General features: G+C 45.0%; 1 long non-coding RNA gene across 1 annotated transcript; it reads right to left on the bottom strand.

Moving 5' to 3' along the window:
• Positions 1 to 141: 141 nt before the first annotated feature.
• LOC140068896 (uncharacterized) lies at positions 142 to 17,496 on the bottom strand. Its single transcript, XR_011848617.1, has 3 exons — positions 17,411 to 17,496; positions 3,037 to 3,196; positions 142 to 410 (listed from the first exon to the last, which is right to left on the bottom strand). It is a non-coding gene; the product is annotated as an uncharacterized lncRNA (long non-coding RNA).
• Positions 17,497 to 24,969: the final 7,473 nt, after the last annotated feature.

Raw genomic sequence — 24,969 nt, 5'->3', positions numbered from 1 at the left:
GGGGAAAAATATTAGCAAAACTACTGTATGTAGTCATTGAACAATATCATATCCTATAATAATTTACAGGAAACAGACGTTTTGGACATTTTTTACAGATGATAGTTTATAAATAATAATAATTCCAAAATTCTCATCTATGGTCCTGGATAATTAAGTGGAAACACGAGTGAAACGTTCGCTCCTTGATACATTGTAGCATCTTTTTCATTTCTGTCGTCTCCATGCTGGTTAGTTATAAGAAGCAAGCTGTGTATTTTCAGTGTCACATAGATATTTCCACCATTATTGAACATTCCAGCTGAGGATCTGTAGACCAACAAATAACCCAGCATTCCCTTCTTCCTTCCATCCCGCATGGAACCAATAATGAAAACAGTTGGAGAATATTTGTTTTGTCTTGACAAGAGCTAGAAAATGAATAATGGGAGAAACAAAAATAACATTAATAATCAAAATTCACAAACTCAGAAAAATACCCAAAATAACAAAAATTACTAACAAAAATGAATCTAACGTTATTTTTATATTCAAAGCTATGGACAGATCATTATTAGTTAAAGTGCCCAAAAAACCCTTCATGGTATTTTTAATTGTCTAATTTTAGACCATTATGTTTTTCTTTAGAATTGTCACATATCAAATATGGTGCCCCTTCTTAGTGACGCCATAAAATTCCACATCACTTTACAAACTACATGATACAAACCATGAGACAATGACCCTTTGGTCCTATAACACCCCAAATTCTTCCATGAATTAACATGAATGTTCGATTTGATTGAAAATAGAAGCAGGAACATTATTATTATCCATAATATAGTCCATGCTCCACAACGATGAGATACAGCTTGATGGTGACCCAGATCGTGATCCACATCCATCCCCAGTATCGGCATCCATAGGACAATAAAGTCTATATTACAACGATAAAGAGGAGTTGCTCATTTCTCATTTAGGACAAATATCAGATTAAAGGGGTTTTCCCACAAAGACAAGTTAGACCCTATCCACAGCATAGGGCCTAACTTGCTGATCAGTGGATGTCTCAATGCTGAAACCCCCACAGATTGTGAAAACGAGGGGTCCGACTCCATAATAGTAATGGAGCATACAGCGGGGCTTGACCATTCTGCAACATTTATCTCTATTAGCTGACAGAGATCGCCGAGCCCGATTGTTGGAGCAGAACAGTTATGCGCGGCCATCTGTTCCATTAGTCCTGCTCCTATGGACTCCTCGTTTGTCGTGATCTGCGGGGGCCTTGGCACTGATACCTCCACTGATCAGCATTTTAGGTCCTATCCTGTGAATAGGGCCTAAATTGTCTTCATAGGAAAACCCCTTTAAGACTATGGCATTCGAGCTGTGCATTAAGGGCCCCCTCAGGTACAACATGGCTTGGGGTAATGCCAAATGTTCCTGCATATAGCTCATCTCTAAGTGGAGGAATTATGAGAGGGCATCCTCTTCCTTATGCAGATATAGATATGCATTAGAGATTTTTGTGTACACATTTAACACTTTGTAACTTAATATATGTAATGTCTTACCACAGTTGATATTTTCTGCACAGATAGATTGATAACTAGGATATATGATGACTGAAGCATATTTTCCCAGGGTTATAATAGGATTATAATGTTGTTTATTTCTTGTGATTCACTTGAATATATGACTATTTTTATGGATTATTAGTAAAACAAAAGCTCATTCCCCATGTAACAACCCCTTTAAAAAATTTAATTGGCTCACAGTAGAACAAGATATAATTGGCTACTATTGCTGAATAAATGAATGATTTAAGGGAATTTTGTACAGCTGTAAATGGCCAACAACTATTATTGTTTTGACTATTATAGACATTTATCTTTAATTGCATATTTATATTGAAATAGATAATGCTGCAGTTTATGTTGTTAAAGGAAATCGACCATGGAAATCCATCATGATAAGCCAGGGACACTTACTCGTAGATCCAGGCACTGTGACTGTGGTAATCTTCTTATATTTTTTATCCTTCCTTCTAAAATAAATTTTTCTATTCATACTTTGGGGTTATTATCAGAGCATTCAATGTGCCACAGGTGGAGAGGCTGTTACCCTTTGCATGAGTACTTCCCACCTCCTACTGTGAGATTACAGCAGGCACTAGGAGGGTAAAGTGCTGAGAGAGCAGGAGGCGAGATTTAGTGCCGAGGGAGCAGGAAACAGCCTGTAAATCTGCAGCATGGAAGAGCACTTGTAATGTCCCCCAGAGCCCTTGTGAAACATTTGCATCGTTTTAAAAGTTGATTTTATAAGGAAGGAGGCCATAAGTAAGAAGATGACCACAGTCACAGTGCCTAGATCTATAAGTAAGTGCCACGATTTACTCTGCTTGATGTTGATGGTATACTTTATTCATGTATTTATTGGGCTACAGATATTGAAAACATGAGCATAAAATAGGTCCTAAATATCAGAATGCTAGGGATAAAGATGAGTGGGTTTTTCAAAATTGGCTTAACCAAATTTCTCATGAATATTCGGTTCATGGCTGTATATTGGGGCTAGTAAGTGCCAGAGGACTGCAAAAATGGTGGGAATACAGGGCAGCTGCCCTGCCGACAATGGGCTAGGGAAAGTACATGAAATAATAATATAACATTAAAAAAAAATCACAAAAGAAATAATTAAAAATATCATTAAAAAATAAAATTATGTCACAGCAGTTAAGGTCTCTGTGGGTGTTCAGACCCATTTTTTCTCTCGATGGTAAAAGAAGCAATGGGAAAACCACAAACCCTTCCTCTCACTGCGGTCAATGACGCTCTGGGTGATCAGACCAAGTTATGCAAAGTTGAAGTTCCAGGAATGTGGAACTTATTCAGACAATGGCAAAACCAATCTATGATCTATGCTTTGTTCATCCTAATGCATTTTAAGATGTCCACATTGGCTGTAGATAAGTGGATTCTCTTTTTGGTTATGAAACCACCTCATGGAGGCCTAGTCATTGGTGGGGAAGTGCTGCTGATAACTACTTCAACTCACCTGGTAGTTCTGTAGCTGGACAAACCATTTTCAGCACCTTAGGTTTTTTTCTTTGGTTTCTCAGCCACTATTGCTAACTGATGTTAACTGATGAGGTGCTCAGATGGTTTTTGCCAAGCTGTATGGACTTGTGTCACAGTATGCAAATGACACGTGCATTCTGTAAGAAAAAATGGCATGCTGTTTAATGTATCACTGCCTTCTACCCATGTCAGGTCTAGTATCATCACTTCTTCTCCCATTAAGCACTCATAGGTACCCTCCTTCACCATCTGCGCAAGCCACAGCTGCGCAAGCCAAAGCCACAGCTTTTGGCAATTGTGTTTCATCTTCACCATAGGTCTCTTCTGAAGGTCCACTACCCACACTCTTATCCTCCAATAAAAGTTCTTGGGAATCTTGGAACTGTATCTCTGCTACTACAGCAGGGGCGTGGCTGCTTTATGACTTGTGGCTGAAATGGCTTTGCTACTTTGAAAGGGAGGTGAGGTGGTGGGCTCTGAAATTACAACTGAGGATGGGCATGATAAAGATAATCCCACAGTGCTGATGCACTGTCTTCCATGTAAATGACCAATACCGCAACTTTTTGTAGCCTGTTTGGACCCACCAGTATATGCTGCACACTCTGGTGCCTACTTGGACCAGAGGAACTTGGAGCAGGCAGAGACAGAACATGTCCTCTCCCTGCAGCATCAGCTCCATCACCACCACAAGCATCACCAGGGCTACGTCCCTGACCCTCAATTCATACTTCCCTAATTTTTAAATACTTTTAAATACTAAACTATACTTGATTGCAGCTTTAGAATCAATGTATTACTGCACGTCATTCACTGACAAAAACACTTACTTGATTCACATTTTACTTTGTACTATTCACTAAGAAGAGCACTTTTATGATCCATGCATTACTGTGCACTATTCACTGAGAATAGCACTTTTATGATCCACATATTACTGCGTTATTTACTGACAACAACACTTTGATGATACACGTATTACTGTGCGCTATTTACTGACAACAACACTTTTATGATCCCTGTATTACTGCATACTATTCATTGAGAAGAGCATGTTTACGATCCACGTGTTGCTTCACACTATTTACTAAGAAGAGCACTTATATGATCCACATATTAATGCACACTATTTGCTGACAACAACACTTTTTTGATCCATCTATTAGTACGTGCTGTTTACTGACAGGAACAACTCTACAATCAAGGAATGTTCGAGGTATGATGATGATTTATGATTTTTATGGAGCTCAATACTATACAGAGACAGGACCTTAAAGATCTTGCAGGATGATGTAGGAAATGCTAATGATCCTGTGTGGTTTTTCCAAGTATTGCTGTATAATTTTCTATAATCAGTAAGAATATCCCTGAACTATAGCAGCCTTTGAGTAGCCTAATGAAAAGTACACTAATAAGCCCGTGCTATGAACCCAAGTGCCCTGAAAAGGGCAATTGCTGTTTTTTTAGAAGACTTTTCCTATCATACTGAACCTTTGCAACTTCTCCCTAGCTATCTCTTGTGTGTAATGGCCTCTGGACATGTGACCCTGCTCTTATACTACAGAGTCACGTGTCCAGTCCAGCCCAGCCAATCACAGGCATGTGTGAGGCATAAGCTTTTCAATGCACAACCAGGCTTTGCTTGATGAAAATAATCCAAAGGTGTTTATTTTGAAAAGTCCGTATATAACATTATAGGTACAATAAACACCAGGCTCTTGTAGTTCCAGACCACTGACCAGCAGAAGGCAAAACACAAATCTCCACAATCATAATACCCCAGATTGCTGGTCAGTGACACCTTTTATACAATTGAAAATTCCCACAATTCTCTGCAGCTTACCCTATAAAACACCAGAGCTGCTGCTGGCCTGCCTCTTATAAGGTCAGAGCAGACACACCATGCTGCAGGTAAGTAGAACATAACATATATTGCACAAATATTACATAGTTTTACATTGTAACAGCACATTCCCTGGTTTTGGTACATAGCTCCCAGGTGGTGATACTAGACAGAAGAGAATAGAGCATTAGGTGGCCGGCCTAATGAGAGAAGTAGAATAAGAAGTCATTCACACTCATTCACACAGAAGTTTACCAAACCAGGAAACTAATGTACCACAACAAGAGGTACAGAAAAACAGTTTTCAATACTATAAAAAAAAAAAACATGTGCAACACCCTCGCCGATGCAATGGCGAGGGAGGGTTTGCGAATACGTCCCACCTGCATGTAATCACCTAACACTACATGGTCCTTATAGGACATAGGGGATATTGCAGTGGTGAATCCTGCCTGGCAAGGCAGAGGTTAAGTATTTTGTATGATGCAAAATGCTATTGTCCAATGATCTGTGTTACATCCTGTCCTCTGTAAGCTGAGATGTGATTGGAGGAGCAGCCACCACCTGACAAAAGGGAGGTAATAAAACCCCCTGGCCAGGAATGTTCTGGAGGAATTGGAGATCTTCTTTCAGAGAGATTCCAGTGTAGGAGAATCCTAGAGATCAGTGAGTGAGTGAGCAATCTCAGTCTAGCCCATACCAGAGCAGGAAGAGCCTAGCCCCTGCCTCTGAAGAGTGGAGCATCAGACTAGAGTTAGTGTAGTGAGGAAAAGGGGTATCATCTTACCTTTAAAGGTGATACCTGAAGAGATCCAGGAACAAGCTGAAGCTTCCTTCCAGGACACAGCTGCCTTCCCAGCCTGCCCTCTATATCCAGGCTGGTGAACTATCTCCTGAGGCTCCCTCCAACTCACATCTCAGCACTCCATCTACCTGTTAAAGGCACGTTGCTGCGGTTCCTGCCGGTTCAAATAAAGAACTGTAAGTTGTTTTCTTCAACTTCTGTCTCCGTCTGGTCCCTGCTAATACGGCTGCCTTCATCACCGGCACCCTGTCCATCACCCAGAGACTCACACTCGGGACATTAAGGGGTTGCCCCAGGGAGATCCGCTATAGCAGCCTCTCCCTCATCATTTCTTGCCAACACCACCCTGCTGGAGACCTGCCAGGCTGTAGGACAGCCCTCCGGTTCCCCCGTACCAAGCACCGTGACCATAGCGTGCTTAGGCCGCAACCGCCAGCCACTCCGGTACCGCGGGCCCCGGCTGTCTCCAGGCCGCACCTCAAGGGCTAGGCCCCGGTGGGGGATGTTGCAAGTGGCGTCACGAACAGGATTGATACTTCTGTGCCTTATGACGGCATTAAAGACTTTCCTTTATTAAAAAAGACTGTGCTGCCTAACCCTGCTGCCATCCGGGTTTAGGCCCAAGTATTTGTGTGCTTCTGGATTGAACTGTGTTAATGCTGCCACGTGCTGTCGAGCGCCGCTCCAGCACTCAAGAGGTTAATCCTTGCAAGAACTGTACCAGCTCTGCTACATCCGGCGCTGCCGCACCTGAAGATTTTACCTCAGAAACTGTGGCGCAGCAAATAATTCAAGCCCGCCAAAACCTTCACTGGCGGGAAACCCAGATGACGCACCAAGCTCCACCCACGCGCGAATGGCGCGAACCCCGCCTCCTGTGGCGCAGGAAAAGTTAGAGCCCGCCACAGCTCTTGGCGGGAAGGACTTGGACTCCTCCCACTGGCTAGAGGCGGACTTCCTGCCCCGCCTCAGAGAAACGCCAGAACTCGAGTGGATTTTGGACAGTGAGGACAGCATCATGTGGGGTCCTCCGCCCTTCCCTCCTGTGGAGCGTCCTGAGTTCTTTGAAGTGCTGGAGACCATGGTGGTGGTCTCTGCGCAGCCGGTCCGGAGGCCCTTTGCTGGGCACCGGCTGCATCGAGGACTGACCCGAGCATTCGTCACCCGGCGGTATGTCCAGACGGTGACGGAGTACCAAGTTCCACCCGGGCGGTTCCTCGTACCTATCCCGGTTACCATTCCGGTACCGCAGGCCCACGTGGAGGCGCCACGTGGGGAGGCCCCGACTCCTGTTGAGCCAGCGCCTGGGCCTATTGCTGCCGCTCCACCTGCTCCGAGGCCTACCATTCCTGCTGTTCGGCCTGCTAGCCCTGCTGTGATGGTTCCTGATCCTCCGGCTGCTCCCGCTCCTGTTCCGGCACCTGCCCGACCATCACGGAGATCCGAGCCTGCACCGGAGCCACGAGCCCCAGCACCGGCACCTCCGCAGCCTCGAGGTCGAGGTGAGGCCGCCCGCCAGCGACTCCGGGACGCTGTCTCGGAGCAGCGACGCCGCGAGAAGGAGGCCCAACGCTACATGGCCGGCCGGTCTACAGCTGGAGCCTTGGTGGAAAAGAACCGCACCCCCGGCATGGTCCGGTTCTTCGATAAGCAGCGTGGCTATGGCTTCGCCACCAAGGACTACACCGGACGGGAAGTATTTATACCCCGCCGGTCTGTCAAGAGGCCTGATCTGCCGGAGAGCCAGCACAACCTGAAGCCAGGCGAGTGCATTGAATTCTCCCTGCAAGAGGGGCCCCGAGGACCCTGGGCGGCTGGTGTGATCCGGATCCCCGACTCCGATGAGGACCGCTACCCACCGTATGACGACTGGTATGAGGACGACGAGTGGCCGGAATCCCCGAACACCTCTTCTTCCTCGGCTGCGAGTCCCCGGGCGGTGACCCACGTGAATGCCCCATCCACGGTAATCGTGAGTACGGGTCCCATTGCCATCCATGGGCCGGGCATGATCCAGGGCGCCACCCCCACCGTTTCCCCGGCCGGGAGTATTGCCAGGTCCCGCGGCTCTTCTGTGGGAGAAGACATCCCGGCTAGCGAACCTTGTCCGGAGGTTCCGTCTAGGCCCACATCTCCCCTTGCCGGTTACCAATGGGGTGATGACCCGGCCCCGGAAGAACCGGAGCTGGAGGGAGCTGCGGCGCTGCCGCAGGTCCCAGTTTATTTCTTTCTGGACCCCTCCGTGGTCCCTGGCTCAGTTGAGCCCCCGGCTGGAACAGCCGACACCCCGGGCGACAGTGCTCCTCCCCCTGAAGGTCCGGAGGATGTTGCTGCACCTGCAGTACCCGCTACTGCCACCGGGTGTCCCCAGCCGGCACCTACTCCCGCTGAGGATGCACAGGATTCCCTGCTGACTTTGGATCCTGTCCCTGCTGAACCCAGCGAAGATGCAGAGTAACCCCTGAAGGGCTGTAGCCCACTTCAGGTACTGTACCATGTACATATTGTATATTTCTGTCCTTTCCCCAAAGAGCCAGAGACTTTCCTGAGACTCTTACCCTTATTTATCTCAGTCAAGAGCTTCTTTCTTCAAAGGACTCTGTCCCTCTACACCAGAGGAGACGCTTTGCATCTCAGTGCACTTTTCCCCACATCAAGGGCTGTACCCAGAAGATGGACTTTGTCATTAGAGACCTTCTGTGAGACTTTTGGCATATACTACCAAGGAAAAGTTGCCACTTAACTTATTATTATTTTGCACTTAATGCCTTCCTTTTTAGGTACGGACATTATGTTTGCACTTCCATGCCTTTTCTTTGCAGGAAAAGAGACATTTGCTATCGTGCTACCCTGAGTAGCCTATCTACTTCTGTAACGTTTGTAACGTTCAAGATGTGTACCCATTGGGCTCCTAAGCCAATGTGAATTTATCACCTGTTTGCACACTGTCATATATGCCAGTAGTCTGCATTAACCCTTTCATAGGCTTTTCAGGTTGTAGTGTGGCTGTGTCGGACCGTCTTTTTGTGTAAAACACTGACCTCTACCTGATCCCTCAAACCGAGGTTTGCACGTGGGGGTAGTCCGTAAACTGCGGGTCCTACAGGGACCGGGGGTGTTACGGAGTTAGCACCTGGATGCCACCCATACATGGGTAAGGTTGTCAGTCAGGAGGTACTCGTGTCACATATGCCAATGTAATGCATATACACACACTATATAATTGCCGCCAGGGAAGAAGTGTTGATACAACAAATATACAGGCCTTGGTGCAAGGAGTGGATTACAGGACATGACACCACACCTTTCCTACTGTACAGTTTGGTTTAATGGCGTCAGCGACCAACTGTCATACAGCTACATGTTTTGTCTTAGTCCGACACCAACCCAGGTGCCTGTCTCCAGGACCATGGGCGGTTTGTCCCTACACCTCACATAGCCTGCACTTCCTAGAAGTGCCCTTAGCCCCCTCTGTGCCCCAAACCATCTGTAGTCGAGCCGAGGGCGGCTCTTTCAATTGCCCCCGGGGTATGCAACACCCTCGCCGATGCAATGGCGAGGGAGGGTTTGCGAATACGTCCCACCTGCATGTAATCACCTTACACTACATGGTCCTTATAGGACATAGGGGATATTGCAGTGGTGAATCCTGCCTGGCAAGGCAGAGGTTAAGTATTTTGTATGATGCAAAATGCTATTGTCCAATGATCTGTGTTACATCCTGTCCTCTGTAAGCTGAGATGTGATTGGAGGAGCAGCCACCACCTGACAAAAGGGAGGTAATAAAACCCCCTGGCCAGGAATGTTCTGGAGGAATTGGAGATCTTCTTTCAGAGAGATTCCAGTGTAGGAGAATCCTAGAGATCAGTGAGTGCGTGAGCAATCTCAGTCTAGCCCATACCAGAGCAGGAAGAGCCTAGCCCCTGCCTCTGAAGAGTGGAGCATCAGACTAGAGTTAGTGTAGTGAGGAAAAGGGGTATCATCTTACCTTTAAAGGTGATACCTGAAGAGATCCAGGAACAAGCTGAAGCTTCCTTCCAGGACACAGCTGCCTTCCCAGCCTGCCCTCTATATCCAGGCTGGGAAGGCAGGATATATCTCCTGAGGCTCCCTCCAACTCACATCTCAGCACTCCATCTACCTGTTAAAGGCACGTTGCTGCGGTTCCTGCCGGTTCAAATAAAGAACTGTAAGTTGTTTTCTTCAACTTCTGTCTCCGTCTGGTCCCTGCTAATACGGCTGCCTTCATCACCGGCACCCTGTCCATCACCCAGAGACTCACACTCGGGACATTAAGGGGTTGCCCCAGGGAGATCCGCTATAGCAGCCTCTCCCTCATCATTTCTTGCCAACACCACCCTGCTGGAGACCTGCCAGGCTGTAGGACAGCCCTCCGGTTCCCCCGTACCAAGCACCGTGACCATAGCGTGCTTAGGCCGCAACCGCCAGCCACTCTGGTACCGCGGGCCCCGGCTGTCTCCAGGCCGCACCTCAAGGGCTAGGCCCCGGTGGGGGATGTTGCACATGCGTCTTCTTCACAGCATGCCTACAGGGGACATGTCTGTGGTTGCTAAGGGACAGGAAGCTGCTTCATTGTCCACTTCCTGCCTTTTCCTGAACATGGACCCAGATCCTGAGCAGCAGTGCTTGTTTTGTCTCTGGGTTTGTGTATGCCAAACCCAACAAATTTGATACAGACCTGAATTGTGCTCATCACTAGTGGGGAACCCTCACACCGCTTTATAAGCAGGAGGCAGACAGCTCAGTTTTCTGTGTAGTGATCAGACCAGGTTTCTCTGTATAAGTTTCCATTAACTGGAATTTGTGTAAACTGCAGTGACTTGGTTCAGCCACTTTACTAAGAACAGAGTTGTCTGTTGCATGTTCCATTACAGTATATCTTTACAATGTGCTGAAAAAAAAAGTAAAAAGAGAGACAAAGAACAAAAATTAGGAGGCAAAATATAAATAAACGTGATAACCCTTTAATACAATATGATATACTTGGCTATGGGTATACCATGCCACCATGCATTATACTGTATATACGTATCCAAGTTAACATACAGATGCATTTTAAAATAATGCCTCGGTGTGTAATTAACATCCTACTGTATAAGAAAATATCAAAGTTGATGTTGTTTTTTTTTAATAAAATCCACTAAAAAGAAATTCTTCATTAAGTCCTCTAGGTGTCATAGATTGGGTTTGGAGAATCCACTTAGTTTTCCTTATATTCAAGATACAGGCAGTCCCCGGGTTACGTACAAGATAGGGTCTGTAGGTTTGTTCTTAAGTTGAATTTGTATGTAAGTTGGAACTGTATATTTTATAACTGTAAACCCAACCACAATTTTTTTGGTCTCTGTGACAATTGTATTTTAAAAATGTTGGGTTGTCATAAGAACCAGGATTAACAATATAGCTTCATTGCAGACACCTGTGATAACTGTTATTGCTGTTTATTGCAAACTAAGACTAAAGTACAGTAAATTACCAACATCCAGAGGTCCGTTTGTAACTAGGGGTCGTCTGTAAGTCAGGTGTTCTTAAGTAGGGGACCGCCTGTATTCTCCAATCCCACAATTTTGATCCCTCTAATCTTACCTCCATGGTGGCAATGGAAGTGTGAGGCAACCGTGGTGAGGCATCTGTCTTTGCCAAAGTCCCATCTCGCTGTAGAGATTGTGGATAGGCGTTTTTGAATTATTTTACGCAATTCTTGTGAGGTCTGCCCTATGTATACTTTGGGGCAAGAACATATGATTGCATAGACAACATATTTTGTACGACAATTGATGTAATTTTTAAGTTGGTATCTCTTGCCATCCACAGGGTCCTCAACGTGGTCAGTCGAGGTCATATATTGGCAAATATTAAAATTGCCACAGGCATTTAATCCTTTTAATCTGATTCCTCCGATTGTGTTTACAGGACATTTAAAATGGCTTTTGACCAAGATGTCCTTAAGATTACGTGCCCTTCTTGAAATAATTGTTTTTGCGAGTATCAATGTAGGCCTCCAATTTGGGTTCAGTTAATAGTTTGTTCCAATTCTTTCCTAATATTCAATATATGTCCTGTCATTGATTGTTATATGTTGTATAATAAGGTCCATACATAAAAGGACCCACACCATAAACATAAACTACATAAACTACCATAAACTACATGAAGCCAGGGTGGTATGTAAAAAAAGTCCTCATAAAATAGGATTAATTGCAAAAGTAAACACAAATGTATTGAAACAGCAATAAAAACATTTAATATGCATGTTCCAAATTATGTGCAGTGAATGGTTATTATGTAACCAAAAGTTGTGCCCCTCCACACTACCACCATGCCATGATAATGCAAGCACAAAATATACAAATACAAATGCGGATATGTATGACTGGTTCAAACAGAATCGCAAAAAGTTTTGATAAAACTGAATAGCCTACCCATACAGGTATAATGACATGCTAGCACCGGTCAAAATATATATTACCCAAATCAAGTCTGCATTCAGGGGGAGTGTAGGCAAATGCCCCATGCGTATCGCCACACCTGTGGCTTCCTCAGGGGTAACCTGGTGTCAAATAATCATAATATATATACAGCAATCCAATTAGCGTGTATGCCTTTGGCGGATGGTGTTCTTACTCTTGCTTGCGTTTTACCCTCCTTTTCCAACTGGGGAGAGCCGTGCATGCACAGGCCGTGCGACGGTCGCAAGATTAGTGCAAAAGAAGATAATGTTGATACGTATCTTAGTATTAACTCAAGGTAGTTCAAGGATATATACAAAGAATAGGCATATTAAAACATAAGTGCATAGATGTGGGAATTACATTAAAAAAGAAAATTATTTATATTTGTTATTATTGTTCCATAGATGGAACAAAAGACATATTTATACAAAATACATATATTGAGATAATAATACATTCTGCAGTTACATATGATGACGTAACTATAATAAAGTATCTTGTGCAATAATTAATTAAAGAGACAAACAACACAAATTAGGAGGCAAAATAGTGATAAAAAATATAAATAAGCGTGATAACCTACCCTTTAATATAGAGGTCAGGAACCTTTGTGCCTGAGAGAGCCATGAAGGCCAAATATTTTAAAATGTTATTCCATGAGATCCGTACAATATGCACATTCCCCCAAGTAGATAGGTAGTCCAAGTGTCACGGGTGCTCCTGTGATCTACGTCTCGGATCGCAGGCATACCCGTGCCCCTTTCCGTGGTGGCGCCACTTTCCGAGCTCACTCACCTCTCCGCGTTCCTGTTCCTGTCCTAGGATTTAAAGGGCCAGTGCGCCGCTGATTGGCGCTACCCACTTCATGGGTTCCTATAAAGGCCACCCGCTCCCAGCTTTCCCCAACAGATCTTAGTGCTTCATGCCTATGAGGAAGCTTTCCACAGTGTTTCCTTCCCAAGTGTTGACCTCCCGATGTGATCCCAGACCAGTTCCTGATTCCGCTCCTTCGCTGCCAGCCCTGACCTCTTGCTCCGACCTCGCATCATTGCCACCTGCCTTCACTGTCTGCCTGTTCCTGACCTTGAGACTGCCTAGTGATCCTGTACCTCAACCTTGGTTGCCACCGTGGACAAGTCACGCCTGTGTAATGACCTGGTGGTACCACGCTGCAGCAAGACCATCCTCCTTTGTGGCAGGCTCCAGTGAAGACCAGGTGCCACTTAGATTCCGGTCCTAGCTGTCTGCTTACATCATCGTCTGCGGTGGTCCAGGGGGTTCACTACTCCAAATCCTGACACCCACCACATGCGTCCCAGTAGATACCGTATATACTCGAGTATAAGCCGACCCGAGTATAAGCAGAGACCCCTAATTTTACCACCAAAAACTGGGAAAAACTACTGACTCAAGTATAAGCCGAGGGTGGGAAATGCATTGGTCAAACCCCCCCAGTAGTATACAGCCTGCCAGCCCCCAGAAGAATACAGCAGCCCCTAGTAGTATACAGCAGCCCCCAGTAGTATACAGCAGCCCCCCTGTAGTATACAGCAAGCCCCTAGTAGTATACAGCAGCCCCCATGTAGTATACAGCAAGCCCCTAGTAGTATACAGCAAGCCCCTAGTAGTATACAGCAGCCCCCATGTAGTATACAGCAAGCCCCTAGAGGTATACAGCAGCCCCCCTGTAGTATACAGCAGTCCCCCTGTAGTCTACGGCAGCCCCCCTGTAGTCTACCGCAGCCCCCCTGTAGTATACAGCAGCCCCCATGTAGTATACAGCCTGCCCCTAGTAGTATACAGCCTGCCCCTAGTAGTATACAGCCTGCCCCCACTGCCCTTAAAAAAATAAACTTAAATACTCACCCTCCGATGTCAGCGCGGCTTCCCGATGTCGGCGCGACTTGCCGATGTCCCCGATGTCAGCGCGTCCCGTCTTCTTTCTTCTCCGCGGTTCCTCTTCACTCTTCCGGCGCCCATGTTTTCTTCTAGCAGGCGCATACTATGACGCGGCCGCTGCTGACGTCATAGTATGCGCGGCCATGAAGAAAACATGGCCGCGTCGATGATAGAAGAAAGAAGAGAGAAGAGGAGCCGCGGAGAAGAAAGAAGACAGGACGCGCTGACATCGGGGACATCGGTAAGCCGTGCCGACATCGGGGAGCCGCGCTGACATCGGAGGGTGAGTATTTAAGTTTATTTTTTTAAGTGGGTAATTTTTTTGGGGTAATACACTCGTGTATAAGCCGAGGGGACGTTTTTCAGCACATTTTTTGTGCTGAAAAAACTCGGCTTATACACGAGTATATACGGTAGGTACCCGCAGCATATACTCCCAGTAGTAAATAAAAGAATATTCCTTACCAGCGCTCCCTGCAGCCAATTCCTCATTGCTCCCATGCTCTTCTCTTTGACCCAGGCTTAGATGATGGCGGCGATGGCACCTGGGTCGTACAAAGGACGCAGACAGTGGTAACATCGCTGCCTGTGTCCAGTGATCAGTCTAAGATACACACAGCAGCCATCACCATTTATTTAAAGATCTGAGAGCCAGATGCAGCCAACAAAAGAGCGATATCTGGCTCCCGAGCCATAGGTTCCCTACCCCTGCTTTAATACAATATATTATTGGACCCTAAGCTCCCATGTGACACCATCAGCACCCTGTGATTACAGGCGCAGGTTGCCATTGGATGACAGAGGGAGCACAGTATCGAAGGGGTTAATCACACAGAATCTGAAGAAGATGACTTGCAATCTTCTTCTGAAACGCCGCCATAGTACCCTTAATGACCGCTGTAGAATCTCAATACGGCCGTGATTAAGGAGTTAAGGATGGTGGTGCAAAATCAAATGATTTATCTGTTCCCCACATGAGTTTTCTACAAACCTACTTAAACATAAACCGCTATACAGCCGGTCCCTGGGTTATGTACAAGATTGGTTCTTAGGTTTGTACTGAATTTGTATGTACATTGGAACAGCTATATTTGGGACTAAAGTAAAGTATCCAGAGAAGTTCTCCAGAGGTCACAATGGGCTGAGAGGTCTGTAAGTCGGGTATCCTTAAGTCGGGGTCTGTATAAATTTGGTAATAACATATTCATACTGACCATAGAATGAAGGCAAGATGTTAATAGAGTGCCCAAAAATACATTACTAAAAATCAATGACAGAATAGATTTTCTTTTTTGCATTCCCCTGCCCATAAAAGATAATCTATGAGGTATATTGTATCACCGTGAACTTCATCCCGTTTGAAGATCCTGCACTCAATATCAATTAATATCTCCTCCATGAGCATAGAGTACCTGGATCTATTAATATCCCTGGATCAGATCGGTACGAAACTAAAGACCCAAACGTTCTTTAAGTCAGTAGATGTTAATAGCTTCCTGGATTTTTCAAGTTCGCATTACAGGAAATGGCTTACTAACGTTCTGTACAACCAGTGTAAACGGATACGAAAAAATTGTACCAACGCAACTATCTACAGACAACAATTAAATATCTTGAGAGAACACTTCCGACAAAAGGGGTATCCACCCAAAACACTGATCGCAGTCTAAATTTCATCACAACCTATTCCACAGACCACAAAACGGTGGAATCCAAAAAACACTGGACTATACTACACAGATACGCATGCTTATTTGACACAGTGATTACCCAAAATTCACTTTTAGAAGAGTGCCAACCCTAAAGAAACTTGGCACCAACCAAAATGCGTGCATTAAAGAATAATAAGAATACATCTTCATCCACGCTAGAAACTACCATGTTTCCTACCCTTTAGGGCACCTTTCCATGCAATTTTTGCCAGATGTCTTACATGTGAATTGATTCCCCATATTCATTTATTACCTAAGGGTCAATCCACTGGCTTAGACATACATGCACATTAAGATTACCCATAGCTGCATTACCTAGAAACAGACTCAGGCTAAGAGGTTCAGATATCTATTTTTATTAAGATTACCCTCAGCCCATGCGCCGCCCTCATGGAATATATTTAAACCCATCCCCATCCCAATCCGGCTGCACCTTGCGCTGCTGCCAGATGATACTTCATACTGTCGCGTTAAGTTTAACCCTTCCACTCTCCACTTATCCAGAATATACAAGGGTATAATGGATGAAATTAACAAAGGGATAGTACACCCGAGTCAGGTGAAATGGGGAAAGTGGGTTAAGTAACGAACACTGGGATAAGATTTATAGGGGAATTAAAGGGATATCCTTGAATGATAACTTCAAGTTTATACAAATAAATATTTTGTATAGGGTATACTATTCACCATATTTATTGTTGAAATTTGGTCTGAAGGTACACGCAAAGTGCCACCGATGTAAACAAAATTCTGCTGATATCGCACATATCCTCTGGTTCTGCCCTTTTATAACGGAGCTATGGCAGGAAATTTTTGCAAAGATTCAGGGAGGCTTGGACCTTGCCCTGCCCTTCAAACCCATTCTGGGAATCCTGGGTTATACCTCAGTTATAGCCACGCCGAAAAATCAGAAAATTTTAGTATCAGAATTGCTATTTCTGGGTCTTTGGTTATCATTAAAGATTGGAATGGAGAAAAAAAAACGGAGGTTAATAAATGGCAGAACTTAGTGGGGAAAGTCAGAAAGTACGAATCTAGCATCAGAATGGATGGTAAAGAAGCTGAAATATGGAAGGAATGGAAGGTTTAAGAGACGGAGTTCTCGAGAGTGGTTGGGTCCGTTCTACATGGCTTTTCTTTTTTGTTTTCTTCAGCGTACTCGGCCAAGGATTGGTGGGTGGGGGGGTTGGATTGTGATTCATACAAGATGTTAACCGGTAGTCCCCGGGTTACATACAAGATAGGCACACAAAACCTATAAATACCAATGGACCATTTACATATACATAAACATGCGCAATGCAATGCAATGCAAGGAGGACACAAAAATTGCAAAAATGCTCAAAAGTCAGACAACACCAATAGGAAAAGGAGATGAGCATAAATTGTAATAAAAATGCAAACATTTATTGAAGTCATTTTAAAAATAGAACATAACAAAAGGGTAGTGTAGTTTTAGGTGCTGGGCAGCGAGCACACAATGGCTAACAAGGAAATAGACAAGTTTAAAGTGCTTAGTGCATGGCCAAAAAGTGCAGTTACATCACAAAAGCAAGTTATGTAGCAAAATACCGCAATGCATAAACAAGGAGCGCACAGAAGGAAATAATGACCTGTACCTGGTGGGTTTGGAATATGAGGGCGCTGAGGAGAGGACGCTGCCCAGCACCTCCCCGACATGTGTTTCGTCCAGCAGGACTTTGTCAAGGGGTGGTGCTGGGAGGAGGCTGGAAGGTTTAAGTACTGTTGGCCGGCCAATCAGAAGAGACAACTAGTTACACACCTGAATGAGAGCGACGTGTGGAGCTGAGTATCAGCGGCGCATGCTCGGCGGCATGGGCGGAAACGCGAACCAGGGGGCGGACACAGCAACACCCAGAGCACATCACGTGATCCAGATGATGCGGTGACCGATCCACCCGGAAGCGCAAACGCCCAGGGGTCATCGGGCATGCGCACACTCCTCCAACACATCAAGACGCCATATTTAATAAGGGCAACTATAGGGCAAAGCAATATAGTGTACCAGTGCATGATGGGTTAAACAAACAGTAACATGAATAAGTGTGTGCTTAGGAACGATGTTGTGAGCAACCAGTAAAACATGAGTGTTGCTGAACAGCAACGATAAAAATAAGTAAATGAGTGAAGTGGTTAGTGGGGTATGTAAATGAGTGGAATGTGTATGAGTGGAATTAGAATGAATGAAGATGCCGTATATAGGCAATATTATGCGAGTGAAGGAAAAAATATATTAGGACCATGGAAGTGTATGAATTGTTGTTAAAACTGTGAATTAAACAGCAAAAGTGAACACTGCACAAAGGATATATGTCCGAAGTGAAAAAAATACCAAGTGTCAGAAAGACACTAAAAAAGTGAAAAAATGGGGGTGAAGATCCGATGGTGCAAAGAGACATCAGGTGAAGAATCGATCTGCAGGAGAGGAGCAAGGTGCATGGGGTCTACAGGAGAAAGGACGGTCAGAATATCCAGCAGTTTCCAACTTAAAGGGTGTTCTATAAAGACAAGAAACAAAGAGACAAAATGTTAAAATACATAAATTAAAAACAACAGCAATAGGCACCACAAGGGGCGGGCACAGAGAACGGCAGAAAGAACCACTAATGACACAACTTACAAGAAGGCTGAAAACCCAAAATTTTCGTTAAGGCCCTGGGTGGACACTGTCTGTAGTGTCCAGATCCACTTAGATTCAAGTTGGATCAACTTGCTTTTTAAAGCTCCCCCCCGTAGGTCCAGGTTAACATGGTCAATGCCAATTACCTGAAATCCAGTCGGGTCAGATTGATGTTACTGTCTGAAGTGTCGAGGTATAGGCTTCAGCTTGAGAATGTCCACCGCAAGGGACACAGGTGCAGCAGCGAGAATTCCTGTGACGTGTTCACGGATTCTAATTTCAACTCTCTGGTTGTCATGCCTACATAAATCATCTTGCAGGGACATGTGGCGTAATAAATTACGCCCTTTGTGGCGTAATTGATAGGCCAAGTAATCTTGAATTGTTGTGAACCATCAGAGGAGAGGAAGTATTCAGATTTTTCCATATTCGGGCAGGAAATACATTTACCGCAGGGGGCGCTCCCCCATCTTGGTGGTGGTGCCCCAAAGATACGTTATGGCGGATCGGGAACCTGGTAACTATGTACAAGAGTATCTCTTAGGTTGCGAGCTCTCCGGGAAACCAATGAGGGGTAAGGCGTTAATATCTTTTCCAGGACTGGATCAGAGGTGAGTAACGGCCAGTATTTATGGAAGATGCTCTGCATATCCTTCCAGTTGTTATGATAGGTGGTTATGAACCGTGGTGGTTGAACTGTATGTTTGGCCTTCTTGGGGTACAGCAAGGAGGTGCGATCAGTGCTGCAGGCACGTTTGTATGCCTTAGAGATAGATCTCTTACTGTAGCCTCTTTCACGGAATCTCTCAGATAGATCAGCCGCTTGTTTTTCAAACTCCTCAGGGGAAGAGCAAATACGTTTCATTCGGAGGAATTGTCCTACTGGGACTGCGTTGATAGTTTGAATCGGATGGGCAGAGGTAGCATGTAATAAGGTGTTTGTTGATGTCGGTTTTCGGAAGACATCCGTTTGAAGATATCCCAAAGAATCTTTGGAGACACGGATATCAAGAAAATCTATAAAATTAGGGTTAGAGGACCAAGTCAGCTTGATGTTGTATTGGTTATCATTAAGCTGTTCAATAAAGGGTTTCAGATGGCTGTCATCCCCCTGCCAGACGATGAAGATGTCATCGATGTACCGCGCATAATATTGCCTATATACGGCATCTTCATTCATTCTAATTCCACTCATACACATTCCACTCATTTACATACCCCACTCACCACTTCACTCATTTACTTATTTTTATCGTTGCTGTTCAGCAACACTCATGTTTTACTGGTTGCTCACAACATCGTTCCTAAGCACACACTTATTCATGTTACTGTTTGTTTAACCCATCATGCACTGGTACACTATATTGCTTTGCCCTATAGTTGCCCTTATTAAATATGGCGTCTTGATGTGTTGGAGGAGTGTGCGCATGCCCGATGACCCCTGGGCGTTTGCGCTTCCGGGTGGGTCGGTCACCGCATCATCTGGATCACGTGATGTGCTCTGGGTGTTGCTGTGTCCGCCCCCTGGTTCGCTTTTCCGCCCATGCCGCCGAGCATGCGCCGCTGATACTCAGCTCCACACGTCGCTCTCATTCAGGTGTGTAACTAGATACCACAAGAAAAATAAGGAGTCACACAATTCTCCAATAAAATTACATAAAGTTTTTTATTTCCTTGATATATTAAAATTTTAATTATAATGGATGTTAAATGGAGGATATCCAATAATATTGGTCTGAGTATGCTGCCCACCTCACTAACAAGAGGGTATGTTCACCATAGGTCTATCACAGTTTATTGCTTATTTCCCCAGTAAGTAAATAAAGTGCATATATGCCTGGAAAACACCTACTTAAGTATAGTAATTTAGCCTTGGTGAAACTTTAAGTCAAAGAACAGTGTCTTACCCATGATGTAGTGTAGGTAGGGACAGCTCCCAGACACCCCAACGCGCGTTTCGCCCACGCTTCCTCAGGGGGTACGAAACAAACGCTGGGGAGCCGGAATTTAAATGTTTTACCACCGGATGGACTGAGTTGCGCATGCACCTCGAACAGATCTCCGGCGTGTTAACATGCCCCACTTCCGGTGCCCGGGAGCTAGTGCGCACGCTCGGAATCCGACAGCGCTATCGATGCGCCCTAGGCAACGGGAGATGCCAACCAGCCAGAGGTGTCTACTGCGCATGCGCCATCATCCGGATTGAAATCAGTCAAGGGTAAGGAAATAGTGTATATAGAGTAAGGTACATAGGTCGTAATTTATTATTAGTCAAAACAAAAGTGGCAATATGCATGCATGTATGCCAAAGTGAGACATCTTGGAAGGTATAAGTTACCCTATTGTGAAATTTTAAATGTTATGTTAATTGTGTTAAATATACATTTTGTGACTATACATATATATCTCAAAAATAAAGTGCCCAACATCAATCAATATTATACAAATATATATATCTCAGTGATCTCCAATATTACATAAAGTGCAAAGTTTGTATAAAGTGCTAATTACAAAGTGCTATGTGCAATTTTATAAGTCGTACAAACACATATCAGAAATATACAGACAAACAATTTTTAGAAAAATATACCCCTTCCCATATTCAAATATTTATCCAACTTAAAGGAGAGGGATATTAATCCCCCTATCTTTTCCAGAAAAAGTGCTAATAATAGTGCAATCAATTAACTATTACCTTCCATCTCTTAACCCTATGGGGTTACGTATTTTCTCTTTAGAAGACTACTATTTACGATAAAGTGCTAAATTTTTAAAGATTAGAGATGAGCGAACACTAAAATGCTCGGGTACTCGTTATTCGAGACGAACTTTTCCCGATGCTCGAGTGCTCGTCTCGAATAACGAACCCCATTGAAGTCAATGGGAGACTCGAGCATTTTTCAAGGGGACCAAGGCTCTGCACAGGGAAGCTTGGCCAAACACCTGGGAACCTCAGAAAAGGATGGAAACACCACGGAAATGGACAGGAAACAGCAGGGGCAGCATGCATGGATGCCTCTGAGGCTGCCTAATCGCACCATTATGCCAAAATTATGGGCAACAGCATGGCCATGACAGAGTGACAGAATGAAGCTAGATAGCATCTAAAACATCCAATAATTGACCCTGACACTATAGGGGACGGCATGCAGAGGCAGCGGCAGCAGCGGCAGGCTAGAGAGTGGCATGGCGACATACCCTAAATGGACTCAGGCTTCAAACCAATGGGTGGCAGAGAGGAACCAAAGGAGATGAGCAAGAAGCGCTCAAATAATATCGCTACATGATAAAAGTTTGCCAGTATATTTTGTGGATTACACAGCAGGGTGGCGACAAAGTTAACATGGAAGCCATGAAAACAACCCCAAATTCTGCCTGACACAGCTCGTTTGATAAGGGGACCATGTATGCTTACAGTTCATGCCAGTCGCTGCACTTGCTGCCAGTCTCCTTTCGAATAGTTTAAAATAATAATAACCCTCATCCATAAAGCTCTGTATAATGCTGCACCCCCCTACCTCTCCTCTCTTATCTCAGTCTATCGCCCAACCCGTGCTCTTAGATCCGCCAGTGATCTTAGATTAACCTCTACCCTAGTGCGGACCTCCCACTCGCGTCTCCAAGACTTCTCTAGAGCTGCACCAATTCTATGGAATGCTCTGCCCCGGACTATCAGACTAATACCTAACCTCCAAAGTTTCAAACATGCTCTTAAAACCCATTTCTTTAGGCAAGCCTATAACACTCATTAACTGCATGAAGTTTTAACTCTTCTACTAACCCGTCCTGTGTCGTCCTCCCATCTGTTATCCAGCAACCAACAGGCACCAGACTTCTCTGCAGTCCCATTCACCCTGGACCTGGTATATAAGATGACGGCTGAGTGTTTCAAGCGACAGCAATTCCATTTATTATATTTTTTTCTATTCCCTAAGAAGAATGGCTTGACCATTAAATATTCTTTTACCTCGTGTTACCCCATCATCTTCATAAACCGTAAGCTCTGGCGAGCAGGGACCTCACTCCTGTTGTTCCATACAAATGTTGTGCTCTGTTACATTACATTTGTATTTGTTTCCTATGATTTGTAAAGCGCTGCAGAATATGATGACGCTATATAAATAAAGATTATTATTATTATGGAGGCAGTGAACTAGTAGTAGATTAAAGGTGCTGCAACTATGTTAGTTGGATCTTGTGATGGAGCTGGCGCTCTGCAGCCAGGCGAGCTTTCGCCAATCCAAGCCCCTGTTTCTAGGCTACTCCCCAAACAGCACTTCTAAGAACCTTTTGTATAAGATCAAGTGTAGTAGCGTTCTTATAAGTTTAGGATATGCCGGGTGAGGGGAATGTAAACAGATGCGCAAAAAGCGCTGAAATAATATCCCTAAATGGTAAAAGTTTGCCAGTATATTTTGTGGATAACACAGCAGGGTGGCGACAAAGTTAACAACTTTGATGTGGAATCCATGAAAACAACCCAAATTTCTGCCTGACACACCTCGTTTGATAAAGGGACGATGTATGGAGGCAGCTATATGGACGACTTTTGGAGGTAGCAATGGAGACAACGTGTGGAGGCTGCTATGGAGACAATTTAATTTGGATAGTGCCTGTATGTGGCAGTCCCAAACATTTTTCAAACCAGAGGAGCAGGTAGGTGGCCCTCCAGTAAAATGGGATAGATTGAGTGCCTGTATGTGGCAGTCCCAAAAATGTTTCAAACCAGAGGAGCAGGTAGGTGGCCCTCCAGTAAAATGGAATAGATTGAGTGCCTGTATGTGGCAGTCCCAAAAATTCTTCAAACCAGAGGAGCAGGTAGGTGGCCCTCCAGTAAAATGGAATAGATTGAGTGCCTGTATGTGGCAGTCCCAAAAATTGTTCAAACCAGAGGAGCAGGTAGGTGGCCCTGCAGTAAAATGGAATAGATTGAGTGCCTGTATGTGGCAGTCCCAAAAATTGTTCAAACCAGAGGAGCAGGTAGGTGGCCCTGCAGTAAAATGGAATAGATTGAGTGCCTGTATGTGGCAGTCCCAAAAATGTTTCAAACCAGAGGAGCAGGTAGGTGGCCCTCCAGTAAAATGGAATAGATTGAGTGCCTGTATGTGGCAGTCCCAAAAATTGTTCAAACCAGAGGAGCAGGTAGGTGGCCCTCCAGTAAAATGGAATAGATTGAGTGCCTGTATGTGGCAGTCCCAAAAATGTTTCAAACCAGAGGAGCAGGTAGGTGGCCCTCCAGTAAAATGGAATAGATTGAGTGCCTGTATGTGGCAGTCCCAAAAATTGTTCAAACCAGAGGAGCAGGTAGGTGGCCCTGCAGTAAAATGGAATAGATTGAGTGCCTGTATGTGGCAGTCCCAAAAATGTTTCAAACCAGAGGAGCAGGTAGGTGGCCCTCCAGTAAAATGGAATAGATTGAATGCCTGTATGTGGCAGTCCCAAAAATTGTTCAAACCAGAGGAGCAGGTAGGTGGCCCTGCAGTAAAATGGAATAGATTGAGTGCCTGTATGTGGCAGTCCCAAAAATGTTTCAAACCAGAGGAGCAGGTAGGTGGCCCTCCAGTAAAATGGAATAGATTGAGTGCCTGTATGTGGCAGTCCCAAAAATTGTTCAAACCAGAGGAGCAGGTAGGTGGCCCTGCAGTAAAATGGAATAGATTGAGTGCCTGTATGTGGCAGTCCCAAAAATGTTTCAAACCAGAGGAGCAGGTAGGTGGCCCTCCAGTAAAATGGAATAGATTGAGTGCCTGTATGTGGCAGTCCCAAAAATTTTTTAAAACAGAGGACCGGGTAGGTGGCCCTCCAGAAAAATGGAATAGATTGAGTGCCTGTATGTGGCACTCACAAAAATTGTTTCAAACAGAGGACCGGGTAGGTGGCCCTCCAGAAAAATTAAATGCATGAAGTACTATAGCAAGAGCCAGTGGGCCCTGTCAAAAAATAGCCATTTTCCTCTGCTTTACTGTACAAAGAGGAGGAGAAGGAGGAAAATGAGGAGGAGGAGGAGGAGTGGATCAATTATTCAGGTTGAGCTTCCTTCACCTGGTGGAGAAATCCAGCCTTTATTCATTTTAATAAGCGTCAGCCTGTCAGCGCTGTCAGTCGACAGGCGTGTACGCTTATCGGTGATGATGCCACCAGCTGCACTGAAAACCCGCTCGGACAAGACGCTAGCGGCAGGGCAGGCAAGAACCTCCAAGGCGTACAGCGCCAGTTCGTGCCACATGTCCAGCTTTGAAACCCAGTAGTTGTAGGGAGCTGTGTGATCATTTAGGACGATGGTATGGTCAGCTACGTACTCCCTCACCATCTTTCTGTAAAGATCAGCCCTACTCTGCCGAGACTGGGGACAGGTGACAGTGTCTTGCTGGGGTGACATAAAGCTGGCAAAAGCCTTGTAAAGCGTACCCTTGCCAGTGCTGGACAAGCTGCCTGCTCGCCTACTCTCCCTCGCTACTTGTCCCGCAGAACTACGCACTCTGCCGCTAGCGCTGTCAGAAGGGAAATACTGTTTCAGCTTGTGCACCAGGGCCTGCT

The sequence above is a fragment of the Engystomops pustulosus genome, chromosome 7 (assembly GCF_040894005.1).
Source record: "Engystomops pustulosus chromosome 7, aEngPut4.maternal, whole genome shotgun sequence".
Classification (NCBI taxonomy): Eukaryota; Metazoa; Chordata; class Amphibia; order Anura; family Leptodactylidae; genus Engystomops; species Engystomops pustulosus.
This window is presented reverse-complemented; position numbering and strand designations above follow the sequence as displayed.